The sequence below is a fragment of the Dermacentor variabilis genome, chromosome 3, assembly GCF_050947875.1.
Source record: "Dermacentor variabilis isolate Ectoservices chromosome 3, ASM5094787v1, whole genome shotgun sequence".
Lineage (NCBI taxonomy): Eukaryota > Metazoa > Arthropoda > Arachnida > Ixodida > Ixodidae > Dermacentor > Dermacentor variabilis.
The window spans coordinates 61,046,367-61,070,381 of record NC_134570.1 but is presented as its reverse complement, the minus strand read 5'-3'; the positions used below and the strand labels follow the sequence as shown (position 1 = coordinate 61,070,381).

At 49.9% G+C, this 24,015-nt stretch overlaps 1 protein-coding gene and 1 pseudogene across 1 annotated transcript in view; one reads left to right on the top strand and one right to left on the bottom strand.

Annotated features, from left to right (window-relative positions):
* The window catches only part of LOC142575736 (calmodulin-like), a 166,730-nt gene that overhangs the window by 78,297 nt on the left and 64,418 nt on the right, over positions 1–24,015 (top strand). The gene's annotated exons all lie outside the window — the stretch shown is intronic.
* LOC142576952 (U2 spliceosomal RNA) lies at positions 7,484–7,665 on the bottom strand (annotated as a pseudogene).

The window sequence follows — 24,015 nt, the reverse complement described above, 5'->3', positions numbered from 1 at the left end:
CCCTTTCTTGTGGATTAGGATTATGTTAGCGTTCTTCCAAGATTCCGGTACGCTCGAGGTCATGAGGCATTGCGTATACAGGGTGGCCAGTTTCTCTAGAACAATCTGCCCACCATCCTTCAACAAATCTGCTGTTACCTGATCCTCCCCAGCTGCCTTGCCCCTTTGCATAGCTCCCAAGGCTTTCTTTACTTCTTCCGGCGTTACCTGTGGGATTTCGAATTCCTCTAGACTATTTTCTCTTCCATTATCTTCGTGGGTGCCACTGGTGCTGTATAAATCTCTATAGAACTCCTCAGCCACTTGAACCATCTCATCCATATTAGTAATGATATTGCCGGCTTTGTCTCTTAACGCATACATCTGATTCTTGCCAATTCCTAGTTTCTTCTTCACTGTTTTTAGGCTTCCTCCGTTCCTGAGAGCATGTTCAATTCTATCCATGTTATACTTCCTTATGTCAGCTGTCTTACGCTTGTTGATTAACTTCGAAAGTTCTGCCAGTTCTATTCTAGCTGTAGGGTTAGAGGCTTTCATACATTGGCGTTTCTTGATCAGATCTTTCGTCTCCTGCGATAGTTTACTAGTATCCTGCCTAACGGAGTTACCACCGACTTCCATTGCACACTCCTTAATGATGCCCACAAGATTGTCGTTCATTGCTTCAACACTAAGGTCCCCTTCCTGAGTTAAAGCGGAATGCCTGTTCTGTAGCTTGATCTGGAATTCCTCTATTTTCCCTCTTATCTCTAACTCATTGATCGGCTTTTTATGTACCAGTTTCTTCCGTTCCCTCCTCAGGTCTAGGCTAATTCGAGTTCTTACCATCCTGTGGTCACTGCAGCGCACCTTGCCGAGCACGTCCACATCTTGTATGATGCCAGGGTTAGCGCAGAGTATGAAGTCTATTTCATTTCTAGTCTCGCCGTTCGGGCTCCTCCACGTCCACTTTCGGCTGTCCCTCTTGCGGAAGAGGGTATTCATTATCCGCATATTATTCTGTTCCGAAAAGTCTACTAATAACTCTCCCCTGCTATTCCTAGTGCCTATGCCATATTCCCCCACTGCCTTGTCTCCAGCCTGCTTCTTGCCTACCTTGGTATTGAAGTCGCCCATTAGTATGGTGCATTTAGTTTTCACTCTACCTATCGCCGATTCCACGTCTTCATAGAAGCTTTCGACTTCCTGGTCATCATGACTGGATGTAGGGGCGTAGACCTGTACAACCTTCATTTTGTACCTCTTATTAAGTTTCACAACAAGACCTGCCACCCTCTCGTTAATGCTACAGAATTCCTGTATGTTACCAGCTATATTCTTACTAATCAGGAATCCGACTCCTAGTTCTCTCCGCTAAGCCCCGGTAGCACAGGACGTGCCCGCTTTTTAGCACTGTATATGCTTCTTTTGGCTTCCTAACTTCACTGAGCCCTATTATATCCCATTTACAGCCCTCTAATTCCTGCAATAGCACTGCTAGACTCGCCACACTAGATAACGTTCTAGCGTTAAACGTTGCCAGGTTCATATTCCAACGGCGGCCTGTCCGGAGCCAGTGATTCTTAGCACCCTCTGCTGCGTCGCAGGTCTGACCACCGCCGTGGTCAGTTGCTTCGCAGCTGCTGGGGACTGAGGGTCGGGGTTTGATTGTTGTGTTCATGTAGGAGGTTTCTTTGACCGCAATTATGCGCAACTGTTTTGAAGCGAAAAGCTCCACTACGCTAGTCAACACCGCGCTTCGCGCGAGCCGGCGTATGTCGGAATTGGCTCCGTAAGCGTGTTCGGAGTCGGCGCAGGTGGCCGCCGCCGGCTCCGTCGCCTGACCTTTCGCCGCTGCCGCGCGTGACGTCACGCGCGGCGCAGGTGGCTACTGCCGCGCGCTAAGCGTCAGCGTTTGACGTTCGTCGCAAGCGCGTGTTTATCGCGGAGGCCGACTATATAACCGCTTGCCAGAGAATAGGCGTGCGCATTCAACATGGAAGGAGAAGAGAGTGATATTACCGATACAGAGAGCTGTGTTTATGGCTGTACAGAAATCGCAGGACAATGTGCCCAACAATGATGGATAAAGAAGTTTAATAATCCTGCATAACTTATGGTATATATCATTGATAAGCAATTTGCATAACTACGCAAGGCACACGTATAGCATAACCATAAGCTAACCAAAGCATATCCTTAAGTTAAACCGTAAGCATAACCATAGGCTAAATCATAAAGCATAATCATAAGCTAAACCATAAGCATCACCGAACCTTTTCGCTTCGAGATATCCAGGCTTAACCTTAGCTAAGCCCCAGCCAATTTTTTTTTTTAAAAATAGGCTCAGTATTGAATGAAACAAGTTCTAACCCTGAGAAACAAACACTCTTCGGTGTACAGCTGCTGGTGCGTTGTTTTAGATCATTTTTATTTTCGTTGCTCTTTTGGGTTTTTTTTTTATTATTTGCAACCCGTAGCGAGGAGCCTCACGTGCATGGTCGCGCGAACGAATGCTGCTAGCGCGTAGCGAAGCATGGACGGAACGCGCGGAGTGATAACTTTTCTTGACCGAACTTCCTCCGTAGCTTCCGCAGCGTTGACTGCTATATACGGAAAGGAGTACAAGTGCACGTGACCTTGTGTATCTGCAGAATTCGCTACTGCAGCGGAAACGTTACCGGATGCCTGCGGAGAGGAAATATACTGCCAATAACATTTCTTGGCCGAACTTCTCGCGTAGCTTCCACAGCGTTGTATGGTGTGCTCTAGACAATGTGTATCCGCAGTATTCGCTTCTGCAGCGGGAACGTTACCGGATGCCTGTGGAAAGGAAGTACTGCCAATAACTTTTCTTGACCGAACTTCTTGCGTAGCTTCCACAGCGTTGACGGCTTTTGTGTGGAACGGAGCATAAGTGCTCTTGACTATGTGTATACGCAAAATTCGCTTCTGCAGCGGGAATGTTACCGGATGCCTGTGGAAAGGAAGTACTGCCAATAACTTTTCTTGAACGAACTTCTCGCGTAGCGTCCTCAGCGTTGACTGCTTTGTACGGAACGGAGTATAAGCATTTTCTCTATGGTATGAGCGCCGCAGAATTCGCTATTGCAGCGGAAACGTCATTGAACAACAACACGGAACAGGCAATGTTTACGGAGCCAGACGCATGCCGACTGCTAATGTATGATATCATAAAAAAACCCCACAATTGCTCTGGCTAGTCTGCAAATTTCGACTTTATATCTAATTTTCATTATGAACAACATTAATGTAAAAACTTACAGAAAATAATATTTAAGATTTATTTATGTCCTTTAAACTAACAATTCCAAAAGCAAGGCAAATATGCCTGAAATTATATGTTTCCACTGAAAACGTCTATCAATTTCGGCAGCATAGGGGGTTGCTTGCTAAAACACAGCGCCTCCTAGGCACTGCTAAAACCGCATCTAACGAAGCCAGTTAAGGAATGCATATGTCTTCGCTCCCTAGTAATGCTATTGAAACACACTTCTTTACGAGTTCCCCCACTGCATGTTCGGTTTCATGCCACCACCTGTCTACTCAAGACGCACTCCTTCAGTTAAGGCGGGTGATGCAACCCGAAAGTCCGTCAGACGCACGCCGATTCCGGTGCCTCCTGGGCCTCGACCTGAAGAAGGCCTTCGACAATGTCGCCCAGGCAGCGGTGCTCGAGGGCCTGACCCAACTGGGGGTCGGAAACCGAGCGTACCAATACTTTCTCACCGATCGGAAGTGCTGGATCAAAGTCGGCGAACATGAAACTGACATTATGGAGCTGGGGAGCCGAGGCACGCCGCAGGGATCAGTCATCTCCCCTTTTCTCTTTAACTCAGCGATGCGCGGACTCCCAGACCTGTTGGGTTCTGTCCCCAGGCTTAACCACAGCCTCTACGCTGATGACGTGACGTTGTGGGCGGCGGCGGATGATCCACGAACTCTTCGAGATGTCATGCAATGGGACATCAACTTCGTACTAGCTTATGCGGAGTCAAGGAGCCTGACCTGCTCACCGGAGAAATCCGAATACCTTCTGATCGAGCCCAGCAGAAGGAGCTGTTCCGGAGGAATACCACGGGGGAGGCGCTTCCTTGATCTTAGGGTTGGAGGACTTACCATCCCGGAGTGCCCCAGTATCGAGATACTGGGGCTAAACTTTCGGAACACGCCGCGATGCGGGCTCATGTTACAGAAACCCCAAAGCGCTATCAACTACAGACTACACATCATTCGCCAGGTGGCTAATCGGCACCACGGCATGAGCGAGGGCGATCTGCTTCGACTTGTGCAGGCATACATAACCAACAGAACCATGTACTCGACACCATATGTCATGTTCCTAAGGGCGGGCAGCGCAACCCTTCTATGACGAACTCGCCCAGCTTGCTGTGTTAATTCAACCATATGTAAAACTCGCAGCCACAGACATAGCTAAATTAAACACAATGATCAGAAGAGCCACAACGGCAGCCGTGGGCCTTCCGTGCCACGCGGCCACAGCAAAGTCTAGAGGCTCTAGGCATGTGCAGCGCGACCGAGGAGCTCTTAGACGCTCACCACACAGGCCAAGTATGTCGTCTCTAGCTAACCCCGGCGGGCCGCACAGTCCTCCGGAAGCCCAATCTTGAGGTCATCCCCGTGGTTGCAGAGCACGTTAGCATTCCACGAAGCGTCAGGGAGCATATTTACGCCCCGCCTCTATCCTGCAACATGGACCCCGAGTTCCATCAGGGCCGCCGGCAGGCCCGCAGTAAAGCCATTTGGAGGCTGAAGGCTGGAGCGGCTGGAGTGTAAACCACTCGCTGGCTGGAATGGTTTACACGGACGCGGCGCGACACCCTTGCGGCTACCTCATGACCGCGGTGGTAGCGGATAAAAAAAAAAACGGACGACTGATAGAAGACATATCACGGCTGGCCGAGTGGTGAAAGCGGACGAAACCGCGATTGCCATGGTCATGCATGCGGAAGCGACTACCGTCATCAGCGATAGCAAGCAATTAAGCAGGCCATCGGCAATTTCGTCCGCGGTAGAATTTTCCAACAGGCCTACCGTGTTCTCACGCGGCGCCCACTGAGCGGCTGGAAAACCCTCGTGTGAACCCCCGCTCACGCAGATGTGCTCGGCAGCGCGTTGGCTCACAGTTTGGCTCGAGATCTCGAGCGCCGAACCTCGTCCGCAGATGCGGAAGGCGCGAACGAGCAGGAGAGACACGAGGTACCCTGCGAGACGTATCACGAAATAGCCCGTAGGCATCGCTTGAGGCGTCGCACTCTCCCACCACCGGCCAAGCAGCTCGATAAAACGCAAGCGGTCGTGTTTTGGCGACTTCAAACAAACACATACCCACATCCAAAGTACATTACCAACATCACAGAGGGCAAGGAAAGCGACCTGTGTAGGCTCTGTTCACAAACACTGACGCTCACACACATATGTGGGAATGCACCTCGCTCCCGTTTTCTCATCCCCCGGTCAGCAGCGAGACTGACTGGACCGCCTGGCTCAGTTCCCAGGACGTCGACCGACAGCTTGTACTGGTGGACTGGGCGGAGAAGGCCAAGCAGGCCCAAGGCCTTACTTGAGCCCGATCCCTCAGCCACCTCCTCCTTGCCTCTCCCCCTTTAAATAAAGTTTATCACTGCCACCACCATCAAGCGAAGCTTGTATACGCTAGCCTGAGCCGGTGATGTAACGCTAAAGAAACAGCTGCTCTCAGAGCTGCGCACGTGCACGGATTGCAATAAAAAATATCAATAGACCCGTTGAACGGAGAATGCTGCTGTGCCGCCGCGCCACTGACGTCTTTCTCTCGGCCAATAGGGGTCGTGTGTATAGGTAACATGAAAGGAACGAGTGTTTCTAACGTTAGAACGCTATCGGAGCGATGATGGGTCGGCCGCGCGTCGTGCGTTCGGCCGAAGAACAGGCGGCGTTTGATGAACGCCACCTGATGTTCTCAGAGCTGCACACATGCACGGATTGCTAAAAAAAAAACAAGCAATACTGCCGCGCTACTGACCTCATTCTCTCCCCCAACAGGAGTCGTATGTCTAGATAACGTGAGAGGAACGAGTGTTTCTCGCGTTAGAACGTTATCGGAGCCGCGATGGGTCGGCGTTTGATGAACGCCGCCAGGAAATCGCTTGATAAAGGGCCCGTCGCCGACCTCGCCGTGAGGGAGTACGAAGCCGAGGCGTTACGACAACAAAGAGCCGCGAATCCCGACCTTCGCTTTCACCCATTTTTACAGCAGTGGAAGGGCGGTGAATTTTTTAATGCGTAAGCATCCTTTGGCGAGTACCCTAGCTCCGTCATGCAAAAAGTATGATGCCTTGTGGCTGCGCAAAAAATGCATAATTTGCAAAGTTAAGGCATTTAATTATTGTGATAGTGTAAATATAGATAGATTGCTTTATAAGCGATAAGGAAAAAAATTAAGCAAAAGAAAGAAATCGAATACCCATAGGGATACATAGGGCTCCATAGAACATACGTGGGGAAGCTTATGCTAGGGGTGGCCCAACTTGAAATTTGGGGTTTGACCACGTTGAAACTTGGGATGGGCCAACTTAAATGGATAGATGAGTGACTTGAAATTCGGTAGCGGGGCGACTTAAAGTTAGGATAGGGTCAACTGAAATTTGGAGTTCGGCCAACTGAAATTTGGAGATTGGCTAACTTGAAATTTGTGGTTGTCCCAACGTAAGTTTACGAGTGGGTTAACTCAAATTTGCCGGTGGGCCAACTTCAATTTGCGGGTGGGCCAACTTGAAATATGGAGGTGGGCCAACTTAAATTTTGTGGTGGGCCAAGTTGAAATTTAGAGGTGTACCAACTCAAACGGGCCCTGAACCACTTTTTACCGAAATGGAAAAAGTCACCCGAAGCGAAATAGGCTGTTTCAGAAATATTTCGCCGCAAAAAGTAGTTCAATGCATTCAGAAGAAGCGGAGTTATCGGAAATCAAACAACGACTCCATCCGCGGTGCTTCCACTCCAATACTTTGCACTGCAAACGCTACGGTGGAGGGGTGAGCGCCTACAACGCTCTGTCTTCTAAGTGTCACCGCAGCACGCAGTTCAAATTTGGTTTTGGACCTCAACGACTACGCCACTTCCGATTTTGGCGCCTACGATACGTCAGACGTAACCCAAACGCGGTTGTCGTCGGCGAGCCGGAATGAGCTTCGCCAGTGGACTCGCCGCGGCACTCCGCGGCGGCCGCGGTATCTACGCTACGTGGCAGACTGCAGCTACACGCAACGGTAGTGCGTATTCGCAGCGTGTGCTTTGTGCACGACAAGGCTTGAGTGCGTGCTCGCCCTCACATGCAGCAGCTTGACCACGCTACGCGGTGCGGACCGGCTGTGTGCTTCGCCAGCTTGAACGATGGATAGCGGCCACATCCAACTTGTGCGTTTTACAGCGAAGCTGTTTATGGACTAGGGTTCCGTGCATTTTTGTTCTTCGCGTGCAAAAACCGTGGGCCGATCCCGGAGTCGGTGCAATACCGGGCCAACCCGCGGCGGAGGTGAAGCAGGCTTCAAGCACTCCGCCAACTTGCAAAAATAAGTTGGATATCTTGGATCCAAATTGAACCCGTATTAGATATTTATGTTATAAAAACAGATACTACACTTTGACCCGCGTCGGAGTTATCTACGTTCGCACCGCCCTCTCTTTGTCGGCGTTCCAAGCGCTTGCGTGCTACTTCCTTTCCCTCCGCTCTCCCGTGGTGGCGCTGCCGTCGAAACGTCACGCGCGTCTAGTTTCCCCCGGCTCCACGGGGCGGCCGTCTCGTCGTCCACGCGAACGTATATAAAGGTCACGGCAAATCGTACCTTTGTTCAAAATTCTGTGTCACCTCTGTGTCGTGTGCTAAACGCTGGTCATCCACCTTCACGCTAAACACGCTGGTCATCCATTTTCACAGAGTGGAATGACGCATGATTTTTTTTTTTTTTGAAACTCCACCAATTAGTCAGCCAGGGCGCCTAGTCTAACAGGAAGCGGCCACGAGTGAGCGCGCGCTGGCAAGCGTAAGTATGGTCTGACCCTAAATTTGGCGTGGATAGAGGCTATAGTTGAGCATTCAACAGTAGTCGATGTTGGCGAGACCTGACGGCTACGACAGCGATAAGCAGGGTGTCCAAAGTTTGTTTCCTACGCGGGCTGACGCGGCCCAGCGCAAGCGGACGGCAGTCGGCGGCGTCTTCCGGAAGTACGTAATTATTATCGAAATTTGAAAGCACATTTTCACTCACTTCAGCCTGCTTATTGAATTTCGCCAATAGATACACGCAGTAATAGCAGGAAGAATCGCGCTGATCCAAACACCGTTTTTGATTGACGTCGCTATTGGCGAAAAGCAGCCGTGTACGGGAATCGGCTATGTGACGAAATAAAGCGTCCACAAGAGAGCGAGGAGCATGCTTGTATTGAAATTAGAGCGTTTGAGAGAAAGGGCACTTATCCCTCCGCTTGCGAGCTGCACGCAACGCGTAAGACTGCAAAACTCTGCTGCGATATTCACAGCAGCGTATGCCATCCGCGGACTATGTTTGTTCACCAAGCCCGAGGTGTGGTTCAGGGCCCCTTTAAATTTGTTGGTATGTTTATAGCCATACTTGGACAACTCCACCAGAGTTTCTGCATTCTTTTCACATTAAGTACCCGAAGGCATTACATAAAAAGAGGAGGGGTGGCTAGTTCAGTGGTTAAACTCAACTGTTTCAACAACAAAAAAGAGGGGAAAAAATCGCAGTTTCTTTCTGAAGGTGAAGCATCGATTGCAGTAGCAACTTAGTACACAGCCATAATAAGTTAGTATAGTAGTTTTACAGGCCATGTAAACTTGTAAACACTCTCTTACTAACTAAATTAACAAGCATGGTGTCAACGCGCACAGGCAGTCATGCACACATCACACTCGATGACCGCGGGCGCTCGCTGTCAAAACTCTGGCGTAAGGAAGGGCGGCAGCATCAGCGAGCGAAGTGACCTTCGGGCTGTCTATCGCTTCAACGCAAACTGAGCGGCGAGGACACAGCAGACGGAAAGCTACGAGCCGTCAGCACACCTAGACTCTGTCCAAAATGCAGATCACTTTCAAGATAAAGTTCGCTCGACCTAGCGCGGCCCCGCCATAAGCACTCGCTGCCCGAAGCAGCAACGCCCCCCCCCCTCCCCCCACTACCTTCCATTCCCCCCGGTTCCCTGCGCGAGAAGGAGGAGAGCGCGCTTCCTCCCCGCTTTCCTCCCTTGCGCGCGCGATATTGAGCCGCGATCGTCTGCTCACCCTCGCACTCTTTGACTCGCACATACAGCACACGGCGCGCTGTGACGGTGTTACTGCCCTTGGACTTTATGTGGAACATCACGGCGACGGCAAAGATGGAGTGTAATTGCTATCGCAATAAAAACGAACATAATTCGTGTTTGTTTTTATGACCGACGTTATCATACTTAGCTTCACTGCTACACGACACCAACAAATCTTGATCTGCGTCATGCCGTCAGCTAACGTCGGTGGCGCCAAACACGGCCTCTCGAGACCAACTTTAGTATTGCTCAAATTAAAATATCCTATCAGTTTTCGCAACCATCGCACACTTCTTAGGTGTCATGTTATTGCATGTGAAGGGCACGTGGCAGAGTTTCTATATCTATCTATCTATCTATCTATCTATCTATCTATCTATCTATCTATCTATCTATCTATCTATCTATCTATCTATCTATCTATCTATCTATCTATCTATCTATCTATTTATCTATCTATCTATCTATCTATCTAGCAGTTTAGCAACACGAACGTTTCAAACTACGAAGAATTATACGTGATTGTAAAAAAGGTGAAGTCAGAACCAACAGCAAAAGTTGCACGGTACTTGCAGACCTTTGTCTACTGCATGAGGCAGCAGTGGTCAACTAACATCAGCGAGTACAGAGAGAGGGAGAGAGAGAGACGTGAGTAAAGGACAACACGCCACATTTTCTTTTCTTTTTCTTATCTTAAATCGCTGGTTATTAAGGGACAGAGCTAGCCAGGCACGTGTGTCAACAATCGAAACTTAAAATGTCTTCGAACGATACACAGAATTTTTTTTAAAAAAACGGCGATAATAAGAGAAGAAAGAAATTAGAATACAGCAGGGTGGCGGAGTTGGGGGGCCGAGGCGTACACAATAAACGGATCGAGGATTCGCGTGGTCACGCGAGAACTCGCGAAATAGTCTTTCGTCCTACAATCGGGGTCAGCTGAGGCCGCCACCTCAAATTACGAAAAAGAAAGGAAAGAAAGAAATAAAGAAATAAATGAAAGAAAGAGAAGGAAAGGGCAACGATTTCAAATCGACCAAGAAGCGCGCTGAGTGCTTATTTTGGAGTGAATCGATGGGGCTTCCGCTTCTCTTCTGCCCTCGGACGCTCGAAACTAAATCATCGCCGTCGTTTTAAGAGTGGGCCCCTTTCGTTACTTTTACATTTTCGTCACACCTTCGTTCTTTATTTTCTGAGGTTAATTTTTTTTTCTCTTTCCAGCTTGCGCGTTTCGACGCCGCGTCTTCGATCCTTCACAGACAGGGGGTGCCTGTTTCGATCTGCCACCCGAGGCCTTAATATTCACCTCAGATGATCGAATAATTGCCCCCAAGGGGACACCACGCCGCCGTACGGACGTAAACGCGATCGAAAAAAAAAAACAGAAACAGATCTAGCTATCTATTCTTATATCGTCCGAACTCACGAACGCTTCTAGAAAAAGAGAGAGAGAGAAATGGAGCTATTTTATGAATCCACCTAGAGTTTAGCCAGGCGCTGTCAAGCCTGCCACGAAACTCTAGATGGGAAGGGCGAGAAATGGAAACGCAAGCACAGTGCACGTCACAGATGCGCAAGATACACCAGACAGATCGCAACGCGCAAGATGCGTGTATAAATAAATCTCGGTATCTCATCAAGACGCGGTTTCCCGGGATGGATGGATACAACTTTATTGTATGTCTTTTAGAAATGCTTTTAGAAACGACGCACACGCTGGTGGAACGCGCGCAATTAAAAAAAAAAATGAAGTTGCAGCAATTGCCGGTTCAGGCCGCTGAAACAGCTGCGGCTTCTAATGTAATAACATCGCTCGAAGCGACGCACCGTGTATATAACTTTCGGGGAAAACGGCCGCAAGTCGAGAGAGAGAGAGAGATCGTTTATTCATTTTAGCAACATGGCCGCGCGGGCGCGGCACTGTATTATGCGTGCGTAAATATAAACGACGCAGTGGCCCCGCTTGTTTACCGTTTAAAGTTTTGTTGTTGTTGTTTCTTTCGCCCGCAATTCATCACTGCCTCGTGGAATTGCGTAATCCGCGTTTCGGTTCGGTTTGTTGTTTCTGCCGGCCCCTTCATCCGTCTCTCTCCGCGGTTCAACGCCGACCGGGTGCGACAGTGTAAACAGTGTACGCGAGGAAACCGCCGCTATACACTTTGGGCCAAGATGGGCCGAACTCACTCCCCCCCTTTCCCCCCCCCCCACCCGGTGAAGTTGACCCGGTGCGCTTGGTAAGCGTCATTTCCGGATTCGCAAAAAAAAAAAAAAAAACACCGTGTCGGTGGCGCCAGTCGAGCTTATTATAGATTCCTTGCTTTTCGCCGGATACTTTTTCAGCGCACGTATAGGTTTGTTCATATTTCGGCGCGCAAACTTAACACCGCCTTACCGTGCGTTGACATCGACGGGCCCCGTGACGCGTGCGCAGTTTTTTTTTTTTTTCGATTCGCGATTTCTAGTTTCGTTGCTGGATTATTGAAAACAGTTGCTGAAGGAGCCGCCATGCTCAGTTGTCGACTTATCGGCGGAGCACCTGCTTTGACTTGACCGATTTCCAGGCGCTTTGCTGCGAGCACACACAAGTGTTCCCTCTATCCCGCTTTCCTCTTTCTGTTCCCCCTCTCCCTTCCCCCAGTGTAGGGAAGCAAACCGGACGCTCGTCGGGTTGACCTCCCTGCCTTTCCTCTCTTTGTTCTCTCTCTCTCTCTCTCTCTCCTCCCTCTCTCTTGCAGACCTACAGCACGCGCAGTGAATCGTTCACTCGCTTGCGTATGAGCTAGAATAATAAAGGGGTTATGAGAGGCTCATTCGATTGATTGATTGATTGATTGATTGATTGATTGATTGATTGATTGATTGATTGATTGATTGATTGATTGATTGATTGATTGATTGATTTATTTATTTATTGATTGATTTTAATGTTCCCAAGCCAGGCACGTACCCGGGATTCTTTTTTTTTTCGGAGGTGGCCCAACCGAAGGTAACTTTTCGAAGCAAATGAGGGGAAGGGGGTACCTTTACTAGTACAAATGTGAATGACGCTCACCGTTCGCCATAAAGACACACGTAAGCCCGCAAAAGAGAAATAAAATAAGCTGTATCTCACAGGTACGTCTGTGTGGCACACCTCTCCCTAACTTGGCAAACAAGGACTCGCGCAGGAAGAACACCGCCAAGAACAAGTAAACAAGCGAAAATGTAAAATAAAGATTTTAATAGAAAACTTAGACAAAACAATTCAAAACAATTTGGCAACCGAGGCACACGGACCGCGCACGGTTGTGCTACTCCGCCAGCCACTCATAGAAGCGAAAAAAATCTTCGTCATGCGGCTTTTTCAAAATGGCGTTGTACTTGATACCTCCGGAGCGTCTGTTGTTAATAAAGAGCCTTTTCATCGACGGAAGCAATGAGGTGTGCAACAGACATGGACAAAGTGTGTGGAGTCTGAGCATTTCACTCTTCAAAAGTCTGCTCTACAGTTCATTTCACTGCTGAGCCCGTTTTACTCATGAAAATTCACTGCCAACTGAAGTGCAACTTGACAATAAATATTTGCAGTGAAGCAAGCATTCAAGTTCAATAGATTATCAGGCATTCACCATTCCGCTATAATAGGCGAGGGAAACCGTATAAATTTACATGCTAATAATTTTATTTATGTGGTTACCGTCTTATTTGGGTAACAGGATAAGTTTGAAGTACGAATCATTTGCAGCCTCGCGGAGGAACAATGGCTTGCGGTTATGAGGGCGTGGGCGGGGCTTCACTGCAGACTTATGTTGTAGTTCTTTTTAATTAGCTCTGGGAGAATTAGAGAGAAATATATATTTGCGGAACAATCAGTTCTTTTCGATCACTCGTTTACTGCTCTACCAAGTTAAGCGCCAAACCGACCCGTATTGTTATTTGTGAAGTTGCGTAACGATGCGTGGCTGCCGGTCCCGTATAACCGCGTAGAGCGCAGGACGCTGCCGTTCTAGACGTACTGCAACCACCGCGGAAGGTTAGAAAAACACCCTCATAAGCACAGCAGAGAAGTGGCTACGTCAGGTGGCTGTACGGATAACTGTAGAAGCGTCATTCAAAACAAGCGGAATTGTTCTGTACTTCCGGTGGCGTTTTCGCTACTTGATTTTTAAAAAGAAATATGTTGATGCACAAATATTTTCACAAACAACGGATAAATTTGTTAATTTTTGCTTTTACTTCCTGTTTGGTTGTTGCCTTAGCTCTCTCCCTTAGTATAGTTCGCTTAATTTCTCAACTCATTGCGACTCTTGTTTCCAGTTTCCAATTTTGCGTGAAAAGTGCTGTACAATCGGGGGAAAACCAGACGAGGTAACGGGTGACAGTCATATTGCTTATGGGTTTAAGGGTTATTGCAGGGTTTGATGATGGACGCTGTTTCGCGTGATTTTATTTTCCACCTTATCTAACCCATATCGCGGGTATATGGTTCCGAGGATCTGCCAGCGTCGCGGCGAGCCGTCATTCGAGGAAATAATGAAGCAAAGGAAAAGTTAAACGCAACTGGCGTTCTCTCCGGCCACAACTCGTTATAAGAGCATACAGACCTGCTAGCTAAGAACCGAATCCCTTTCCTGGTTCTTGGATCAGTCTAAACGAAGAAGGTCGGACTAACGAAGCAACAGCGATGCGTGTTACCGTTGAACAGATGGTGACAACTGAACGCATCTATAGAGCTAATCGCGCGGGCACCTAATCTATGAGAAAACTGGCCTTCACACCCCAGGAGACGCCGATAACTATACCGCCATCCAAAAGGAGTGGAAATGACAGCAAAATGTTGACCGCCAAATAGCTGTCGAGACTCAACATTGATTTGGCGGCGCTTTAGGAATGTGTGCGAGGAGTGGTGGCGTGGGCGGGCAAGGGAGGGGGAGGAGGGCGCCTCCCCCCTTCCTGGGTACGTGCCTGTCCCAAGCAGCACTGGATCTATGAGAGGCCGTAGTGAAGGGCTTTGGATTAATTTTGATCACCTGAGTTTTGTTGTAATTACACAGCATACGTTTCCACTTTTTTACAACAATATCTGCTATACTCACATTCCGTTAGTCGTTTGGATGTCAGCCAGCTGCGCCGGTGTCCGCGGAAGGAATCTGGAAGTAATTTAAGAGACGTCTATTTAGAAAAAACATGAAGAAGAAACGAAAAGCTGCGCAGTGTCCCACCTGGATTCGAACAGCGGTGCTGAACGTTGGCAGTCAGAGCGTTAACTGCATGATACAGTGCAAGATTTATTTCGAATAATATTGCGCCGAATCGAACCCGCGACCTCGCACTCAGCGGCAGAATACCGTAGACAGCGCGCCACCACGTAGGGTACAATTATATGGAAAGAAAGAAAAATCACCGCCCAAGCACTCCGTACAGATGGTTAACGGGCGAACCTGCAACGTGCGGCCCCGGTGTTTATCACTGAATTAATCCCGACGGTTCATTAGGCGACTGCTTGGTGGGCTGCCGGATACTCGGTACGCAGTTGCTGCTTGCGCTCGGCTGCACGAGCCTGTTCTTGTGCCCGGGCTGCAGCATCGGCACGGCGTAGACGAGCTCGTTCCCGGTTCTGCTCGCGGCGTTGATGATCGGAAGCTGCCTGCTCCTCAGGAGTACGCATGACGCGTGGCCTACGAATTTCGGAGCCGGAGAGGAACTGCTGCGCGCGCGCTTGGCTGCAACGGAGAGCAACGATGTCATTACGCGCGCCTCTATTTCTCTTTTCTGTTCTCGCGCATGCGCATGGCGTTGCGCTGGAGGAGTTTTGGGCGTACAGGCGACAGACGGACGGACGGACCCGAATCGGCTAGCCATATACAATAATAATAATAATATTTGGGGTTTTACGTGCCAAAACCACTTTCTGATTATGAGGCACGCCGTAGTGGAGGACTCCGGAAATTTTGACCACCTGGGGTTCTTTAACGTGCACCTAAATCTAAGCACACGGGTGTTTTCGCATTTCGCCCCCATCGAAATGCCGCCGTGGCCGGGATTCGATCCCGCGACCTCGTGCTCAGCAGCCCAACACCATAGCCACTGAGCAACCACGGCGGGTTAGCCATATACAGCTTCGCTGTAAAATAGACACTTGCTTCATTATCTGTTCTATATGGCGTGCAGCTCACTTGAGCATGGTCTCCCACTCACTGAAAGTCCTCGGCTCTCAACAAATTTCAGGGCTCTTAGTTGCATTTCGCTCCCCGTTTCCAGTTGATAATCATAGCTTATGTTAGGTCGCCTGCATTCCTCTTCGTCGCGCTCTTAGTTTTTAACCGTTCATGAAGACGTCTCAAGCTGAAGCTTTGCAGGAATAACCGAGCAGACCTTGCAAGCTGGCGACCGCGGCGAAACGTGTCCGGTAAAATTCTGAGACAAGTAAATTAATATCATTGTTACAACCAACATTCGCAGTGAGAAGAATCTAAATTCGGGCTAGAATTGGTACAGATTCCCCCCAGCTGGCGCACGCGTATAATGGGCGCCAAACAGAGAGCACACGAAAAAAGGCGTTGTGGGCCGGGTGCGCGCGATGCGACTCTCGCGGGGGGAGGGATCGAGCCCGTGACCTCACGTTCAACCACAGAATGCCATAACCACTGACTTACCACGGCGCATGATGTATAGTTAAGCAAGAGTTCGAATAGACTTCGTAAAGGTCTTTCTTTCTTTCTTTCTTTCTTTCTTTCTTTCTTTCTTTCTTTCTTTCTTTCTTTCTTTCCTTCTTTCTTTCTTTCTTCACGTGGCTAACCGTTCCTTTCTCGGTCGCAGCAAACGCAAGAGGAGCCCCGCCTGTTCATGCCCCCCTTGCACCCAACTCTTCGCACGGACTTTCCGATCCATTCCGCAGACCGTGCGAGACCGCGCATGGCGCGTCATAAACGACGCCACCTCGCGCGCCCCGGGCCGACGCGCGCGCGATTGGCACGGGCTCAAGAGGGGGACGCCGCCGCGCTCCCCGCAGCCCACGCAAAGCGCCGCATAATCCAGCGAGGAAGACGCACGGCCGGCAAGAGTCCGCGCACCCCACCCCACCGCGCATCCCAGCCGGTGTCGGCGTGGCCAACGCTCGTGCCAGCACCGCCAGCTGCTGCTGCACCGCCAGCTGCGGCAGCAGTGCGTTGATGGCTCCAGGGTGCGACGCCGACGCGCGAGTATCTACGTTGGTCAGACATTGCGGAGGCGTCAAGAAAAGAAACAAACAAACAAACAAACAAACAAATGAAGAAAGAAAGTGCGGCTAATTAGCGACGTCGCGCGAATCCTCCCGGCGAACCTTCGTGCAGTATAGCGCAAACCGAAGAAAGGCGACTTTCAGTTGTTTCTCTGTTCGCTGTCGCGCCTTGGCCGTGACATTTCGGTTCGTTAATGTCATCGCGAGCCCCCCCGAATTCTTTCTGCTCTGTTCCTTCTCTTTTCTCTTATTCTTCTTTCGTCGTTCAGTTGTGTTCCATATTTACCACGGCGTCACCCCCGTCGCAGACTGTACTCGTCTCCCGCCCCTTGGCGGGCTATCGTTTCCTCCATTCAGCCTCTTGGCCTTGAGGTGAATCTCCCTAACGGATTTCGCAATACCCGTCGTCCTGTGTGTGTATGTATGTAAGGATATATATACGTGCACCTAAGATCACGTGTTACGTGACGTCATCGAGCAAAAAAAAAATTTCCACATCCGACCACTATGACTCTGAGTGGCGCTGGCTAACACTCCTATGGCTAGATCAAGTGAACATAAATATCCGAGTTAGTGGACGGATTGATAGTCGTCGCCGTAACACAAGTGGCGCTGCAACGCACGCATAATGCGGAAATTGTGGGTTCGGCTCGCGCCGACGACAAGTAATCTTTTCGTCCACTTTCATTTCCATTCATTATTTCCTACATTTGAATTTCAACTACGGCTAATTTCCCCCGGCGCTTTTCTTGGCTTCATTGTGTGTTGGCTTATGTGGTCAGGATAAACAAAGTCGAGCACCTCTTTCCCCCTTTTTCTTTCGCTTATATATATATATATATATATATATATATATATATATAAATAAAGGTTATGTCTCTCCTGGGAGGGTTTTTGAGTAGAATGTGGAGGGCTTCTTCCGAAATTCTCCCTTTCTTAAAATTTCGGATAGCTAATTTGTTACCGCATAATATTACTCCCGCTTTTGTACCCGCACAAGCGAGCGCTACTGCAACCTCCTCGGCTGTACAGGCGTCCCTCGTGCACGTGGAGACGCTATCTTAACGCACCCGTCGCCATCAACCACCGTCGATACCGCAGCCCCGTCTCTGCCGCAAGCGGCGTCCACGTACGCTACGTTATGCGCCTTTTACTTTATATATATATATATATATATATATATATATATATATATATATATATATATATATATATATATATATATATATATATATATATATATATATATATATATTACAGCGCCTCAACTGCAGTTGTAGCATTATACGAGCCATGGGTCGAACTCAAAAGAATGCGCGTTGCTCTGCTGTCTGACGTAGTAGTTCTGCGGAAACCCGCAAGGTGGTCAAACTCTTGCCTTTGCTTCGTGTTGTCGACAAATTCGACTTCGCTCTGACATCTGCTAGCCGCCTGGTTAGCTCAGATGGTAGAGCGGCTGCCCCGGAAAGGCGGTGGTCCCGGGATCGAGTCCCGGACCAGGACGAATTTTTCTTCAACTATGAGGCTTTTCTTTCGAGGAACCCGTATGGGTTTCCTTTGTAGCAATTGCTACGAACGGGTGGATGTCTCATTTTCCCTTTATTCATTGCTCTGCTGTCTGAGTGAAGCTGGAGTCCAGGTGATTGGTCGGTGCTGTCCAGACTGGCGGCCAATCAAAAACTAATGCAGTTTCCTATTTGTTCTTTTTTTGCTTGATTTGATGATGGCGCCATGAATTTGTGTCATGACGGCGACGGGTCCGGTGTATACAAGGGTAACTTTACCACTGTTTTACATGGCAATCAATCAATCAATCAATCCGTCCGTCCGTCCGTCCGTCTGTTTCCGGTATTTAATACGCATTCATCAGGAAAGCAACGGCGCCGTTTTTTATTAATACCACAGTTGTAATTACGCGTGTCTTCTTTACAGCTTTTCTCTCGTTGTCCTCATTTGCCTCACATGCCTTGTTAAATGGCAGCTGATTTCACATCACATGCCCTCCTACATAACAACGACGGTGGATCGAGCTATAACCGTCGGGTTCACTTTTCTACTGTTTCGTCTTCCCTGCCGCAGCTGGTGTAACTAACACGTACTCGACCCGCGTCTCCTTACGGGACCAATGGCGAGGCTATGCGTCGTCATCGTTGACTCGGTTGTGTTTCGGATCTGACTGCTGGTACGATCTGTTGGGAACTCGGCGCTGACGCCCGTGGTTGTACCTGGGTCGCAAGCCCCAAGGGTAGCGTTGGCCTGGCGGCCTGGGGTACAACTCGAAGCATCCGAAGGTCCCGGCAAAGCATGAGTCGACTGGTAACAACGAAACAACTTGTTTATTTTAACATCGCAAAGAGTTGGCGGTCAGGTTTGACCGAAGTAGAGAGACGGGAGAGCACTTCACTCAACTGAAGAAATCGGAGCCCTCCCTTTGGCGTCCGGGGGCAGCTGTTTTTATACTCTCGCAGTTGAGGGCAAGAAGGAACCCCTCAAAAGACGAGCACGTGAATGTACAATGGGCTAATGGTGACGCACACTGTCGTGGCGCTGCGCACGATCTCGTAGCACCCTGTCGTGGCGCTGCGCACGATCTCGTAGCACCCTGTCGTGGCGCTGCGCACGATCTCGCAGCACCCTGTCGTGGCGCTGCGCACGATCTCGTAGCACCCTGTCGTGGCGCTGCCGGTCGGACACAATGACTGTAACGAGAAGATGGTCCCTGCTTTGGCATCGCCTGTTTCGGGCATAATGACTGGAACGAGATCCCTGCTTTGGCATCGCCTGTTTCGGGCCCAATAACTGGAATGAGATCCCTGCTTTGGCATCGCCTGTTTCGGGCACAATGACTGGAACGAGATCCCTGCTTTGGCATCGCCTGTTTCGGGCACAATGACTGGAATGCGAGGAGGATCCCTAGGCGGTCGCATCGCCGCAGACGCGCCTGGAAACACCTGGCGATGAGTGTTGCGGCGACGACGATCGGGCCAAAATGTCTGCCGCCCCGCCGCAGTCGCGCCGGCAAAACCACGTGTCGCAGGCGAATCGCAACAGACCGCCCCGCCGGGGGAAGGAGATCCCGATGGACAGGGGACTGCATCCGCTGTCCGGAGGGATGTCGCTCGATGATGCTCATAACCGAAGTCGGGCGTCCCTCGACGTTTCTTGAGCGCAGCGCACAGAGAAGGCCTCGTTCTCTTGTTCAGGTTCGCACGGGACACTGCAAAGTGACTTCGGGAGAGTTCACATTTTTGTTCTCGTTCCCGGCAAGCGTTAGAACTACGCTGAAACTCAACCGCTCAGTCAGCAAGCACGGCACAACCCTCACTAAGCCCTGCCAGGCTCTTTCCCCTTGTTATACCACTGCCTAGTTCCTTACAGTAGTCTAGCATCACTCAGAACGCGTCCACAAATTGAAAAATTGCACTAGAAAGCATATCATCACTTTGAAACACTAAACAAAAGCAATATGTTAAAAAAAAAAATCCTGCCTCAGGAAGAAAAACATCAGTAACAAACAATTTTGAGGCTGATTCCTACGTTAGGGGCTTCGACTTAAGCCATCGGCGTTACCGTTGAGACTCCCCTTTTTGTAACGCACCTCAAAGGAATATTGTTGTAAAGCGAGGCTCCAGCGCAGGAGGCGGCCATTTTTGGGAGAGATGGTCTGCAGCCATTGGAGAGGGCAGTGATCCGTCTCAATGATAAACCTCGAGCCGGCTAGATAGCATGACAATTTCTGAACGGCCCACACGAGACACGCACACTCTTTCTCGGTGGCGCTATACGCCTGCTCACGACTGGTCAGCTTACGACTAGCATACAGGACGGGGTGTTCTACTTCTCCATTTTCCCGTTGGCACAGTACAACGCCCATGCCTCGCTCACTAGCATCGCACTGAACAATGAACCCTTTTGTATAGTCTGGCGATCGTAGCACAGGCTGGCTTGTTAGGGCACTCTTTAGGGCGCTAAAAGCTCTTTCCTTGGTCTCGTCCCAGACGACTGTTTGAGGCTCTGTTTTTCTTAGAGCATCCGTCAGGGGAGCCGCGATATCAGAGTACCTAGGGATGTACCTCTGATAGTAGCCGGCGACACCTAAGAACGACCGAATATCGGTCTTTGTGCGCGGTTGCGGAAAGTCTCGCACAGCGGCCACTTTTATTTCAGAGGGGCGGCGACGACCCTGACCAATCACGTGACCGAGGTAGACAACCTCGGCCTGTGCTAACTGGCACTTAGGAGCCTTTACTGTCAAGCCTGCTTCGCGCAGGCGGGTTAGCACTGCCCGCAAGTGTGTCATATGCTCAGACCAGGATGCGGAGAATATCGCTACGTCGTCTAGATACGGTAAAGCGAATTCTTGCTGTCCCCGCAACACTTTATCCATGAGACTTGAAAAACAGTATGGCGCGTTCTTCAAACCAAAACTCAACACTTTAGGACGGAATGTTCCCATTGGTGAAATGAACGCCGCATACCTACTAGCCTCTTCTGTAAGTGGAACCTGCCAATAACCCCTGACAAGATCTAGGGTGGAAATAAACTGAGCGCTACTAACTTTCTCAAGGCGCTCCTCGATGTTAGGGATCGGATAAATTTGATCCTTAGTGATGGAATTAAGCCTGCGGTAGTCGACGCAAGGACGAGGTTCCTTGCCCGGTACCTCAACTAAAATCAAAGGGGAGGTATAATCACTCTCACCTGCCTCAATAACACCGAGCTGTAGCATTTTCTTTACCTCAGCCTCCATAATATCGCTCTGGCGGGGTGACACCCGATACGCCTTGGATCGTACTGGCTCTGGGGAGGTAAGTTCTATATCATGAGTAAGTACAGAAGTCCTACCAGGCCTCTCAGAGAACAGACCTTGAAACTCTTGTAATAGCTGGTGTAGTTCGGTTTTCTGCTCAGGCGACAGCGGTGCTTTACTGATAAGGTCACTAATGACTTGACCGGTGTCTTCCCTGTTCGTCACTGAGCCTAGTCCCGGAAGCTCGACCGGAAGCTCTTCAGGAACGTTTACCATCAGGCACACCACTGCTTCCCTTTGTCTATAAGGTTTGAGCAGATTACAGTGGTAAACTTGCTGTGCTTTCCGCTTTCCTGGCAGACTTACCACGTAGTTAACGTCCGACAGTTTCTGAACAATTCGCGCTGGGCCCTCCCACTGCACGTCTAGTTTGTTGTTTAGCGATGTGCGCAATATCATGACCTCATCGCCAACCTCAAAACGACGGGCCCTGGCTGTCCGATCATAATAAACCTTGGCCCTCTGCTGGGCCTTTGCCATTGCTTCACCTGACAACTCCTGTGCCCTTCTTAAGCGTTCGAGGAGCTTAAGTACGTACTCCACCACGACTGGGTCGTCGCCCCTACCTTCCCATGATTCTCGAAGCATGCGAAGCGGAGATCGAAGCGAGCGACCGTACACCAGTTCAGCTGGCGAAAACCCCGTAGCCGCATGCGGCGCGGTCCTTAAAGCAAACATCACCCCAGGCAGACACAGCTCCCAGTCAGTTCGATGTTCAAAACACAACGCTCTCAACACGCGCTTCATGACGGAGTGGAGCTTCTCAACGGAATTCGACTGTGGGTGGTACACTGAGCTGTGTAACAGCTTTACCCCACACCTTTCGAGAAAAGTTGTCGTCAAAGCGCTAGTAAACACTGTGCCCTGATCTGATTGAATTTCTGCAGGAAAACCAACTCGCGCAAAGATGGACAGTAGTGCATTAACTATCTCAACTGAGCTGAGTTCTTTAAGCGGCACTGCTTCAGGGAACTTTGTCGCTGGGCAGATCACAGTCAAAATGTGTCTGTACCCCGTGGCTGTTACCGGCAGAGGTCCCACAGTATCAATAACGAGCCGTCTAAAAGGCTCCGTAATGATAGGTACCAATTTCAACGGCGCCCTCGATTTGTCCCCTGGTTTGCCCACCCGCTGACAAGTGTCACATGTCCTCACGAAATGGTCTGCGTCCCGAAAACACCCTGGCCAATAGTACTCTTGCAAGAGACGGTCCTTAGTTTTCTTAACTCCTAGGTGTCCGGACCACGAACCCCCGTGTGACAAGCGCAACAGATCCTGACGATAGCATTGAGGCACGACCAGCTGATCGAACTCCACTCCTCGGCGGTCTAGATACTTCCGGTACAGGACTCCACCTCTTTCCACAAAACGCGCAGTTTTCCTGGCGATACCTTCTTGGACATTGCAGCGCACGTTTTCCAGGCTGCCATCCTTTTTTTGCTCGGCTATCAAAGCCGACCGGCTGACTTTTAGCAACCTATCAAGTCCGTCTGACGTAGGCGCGATGAGCAAATCAGTAGATAGCTCTTCTAACTTTCCCGCATCGGGATTTTCCTCTCCGGTATCTGGTGCCTTTAACGTTACAGACTCAAGTTTATTCAGTTCGGGCGTGCTCGGAATATCAGCTTGCTGCGCCTCTGACCCTTTTTCGTTGTTTGATAACGTCGGCCCCGCAACTACCGCCTTTGCAGCGAGCTCCCGAACCTTCGATCTGGTTAAGGCCTGAACACTAGCTTCACCAAACAAAAGCCCCTTCTCGCGCAGGAGGTGATCGGACCTGTTTGAAAATAGGTACGGGTACTGGGGTGGCAGCATAGATGACACTGCGGCCTCCGTCTCAAGCGCTCCGAAAGGTCCTTCAATAAGCACTTTTGCTACCGGCAGACACACGCTATGAGCTTCCACGGCTTGCTTGATCCATGCGCACTCGCCCGTGAACATATGGGGTTCTACGTAAGATGGGTGAACTACATCCATCGTAGCTGCGGAATCGCGAAGCACTCGGCACTCTTTCCCGTTCACGAGGAGGTCTCGCATGTAAGGCTCGAGAAGCTTCATGTTCTCGTCCGTGCTGCCTATTGAAAAAAACACAACTTTTGGTGTTGTTTCCGGACACTGCGCCGAAAAGTGACCCGGCTTCTGGCACGTATAACAAACGCCCGCTCGCCTCATCTCGAACCGCTTTCTGCGTTCGGCTTCGGCTGCCGTCTCTTTACGTTTGGTCGGATTGCTTTCACTCGCATCCTCACTACGCGTGTCCCCCTTAAATCTCATGGGCGTGAACCTTGGCCTCTCAGACTTGGAGCCAAATTCACCCTTTTGACCGTCCTTAGCTCCGCGAGCTCGACGCGTCACAAACTCCTCGGCTAGCTCAGCGGCTCTAGCCACCGTACTCACGTCTGGCCTATCCAAGACCCAGTATCGCACGTTCTCCGGTAACCGACTATAAAACTGTTCTAGCCCGAAGCACTGCAGAACTTTATCGTGGTCACCAAACGCTTTCTCTTCTTTGAGCCACTCCTGCATGTTCGACATAAGCCTATACGCAAACTCTGTATATGACTCACTTCTGCCTTTCTCATTTTCCCGAAACTTCCGACGGAACGCCTCCGCAGACAGCCGGTACTTTTTTAGCAGACTCGATTTTACTTTGTCGAAATCCTCTGCTTCCTCTCTA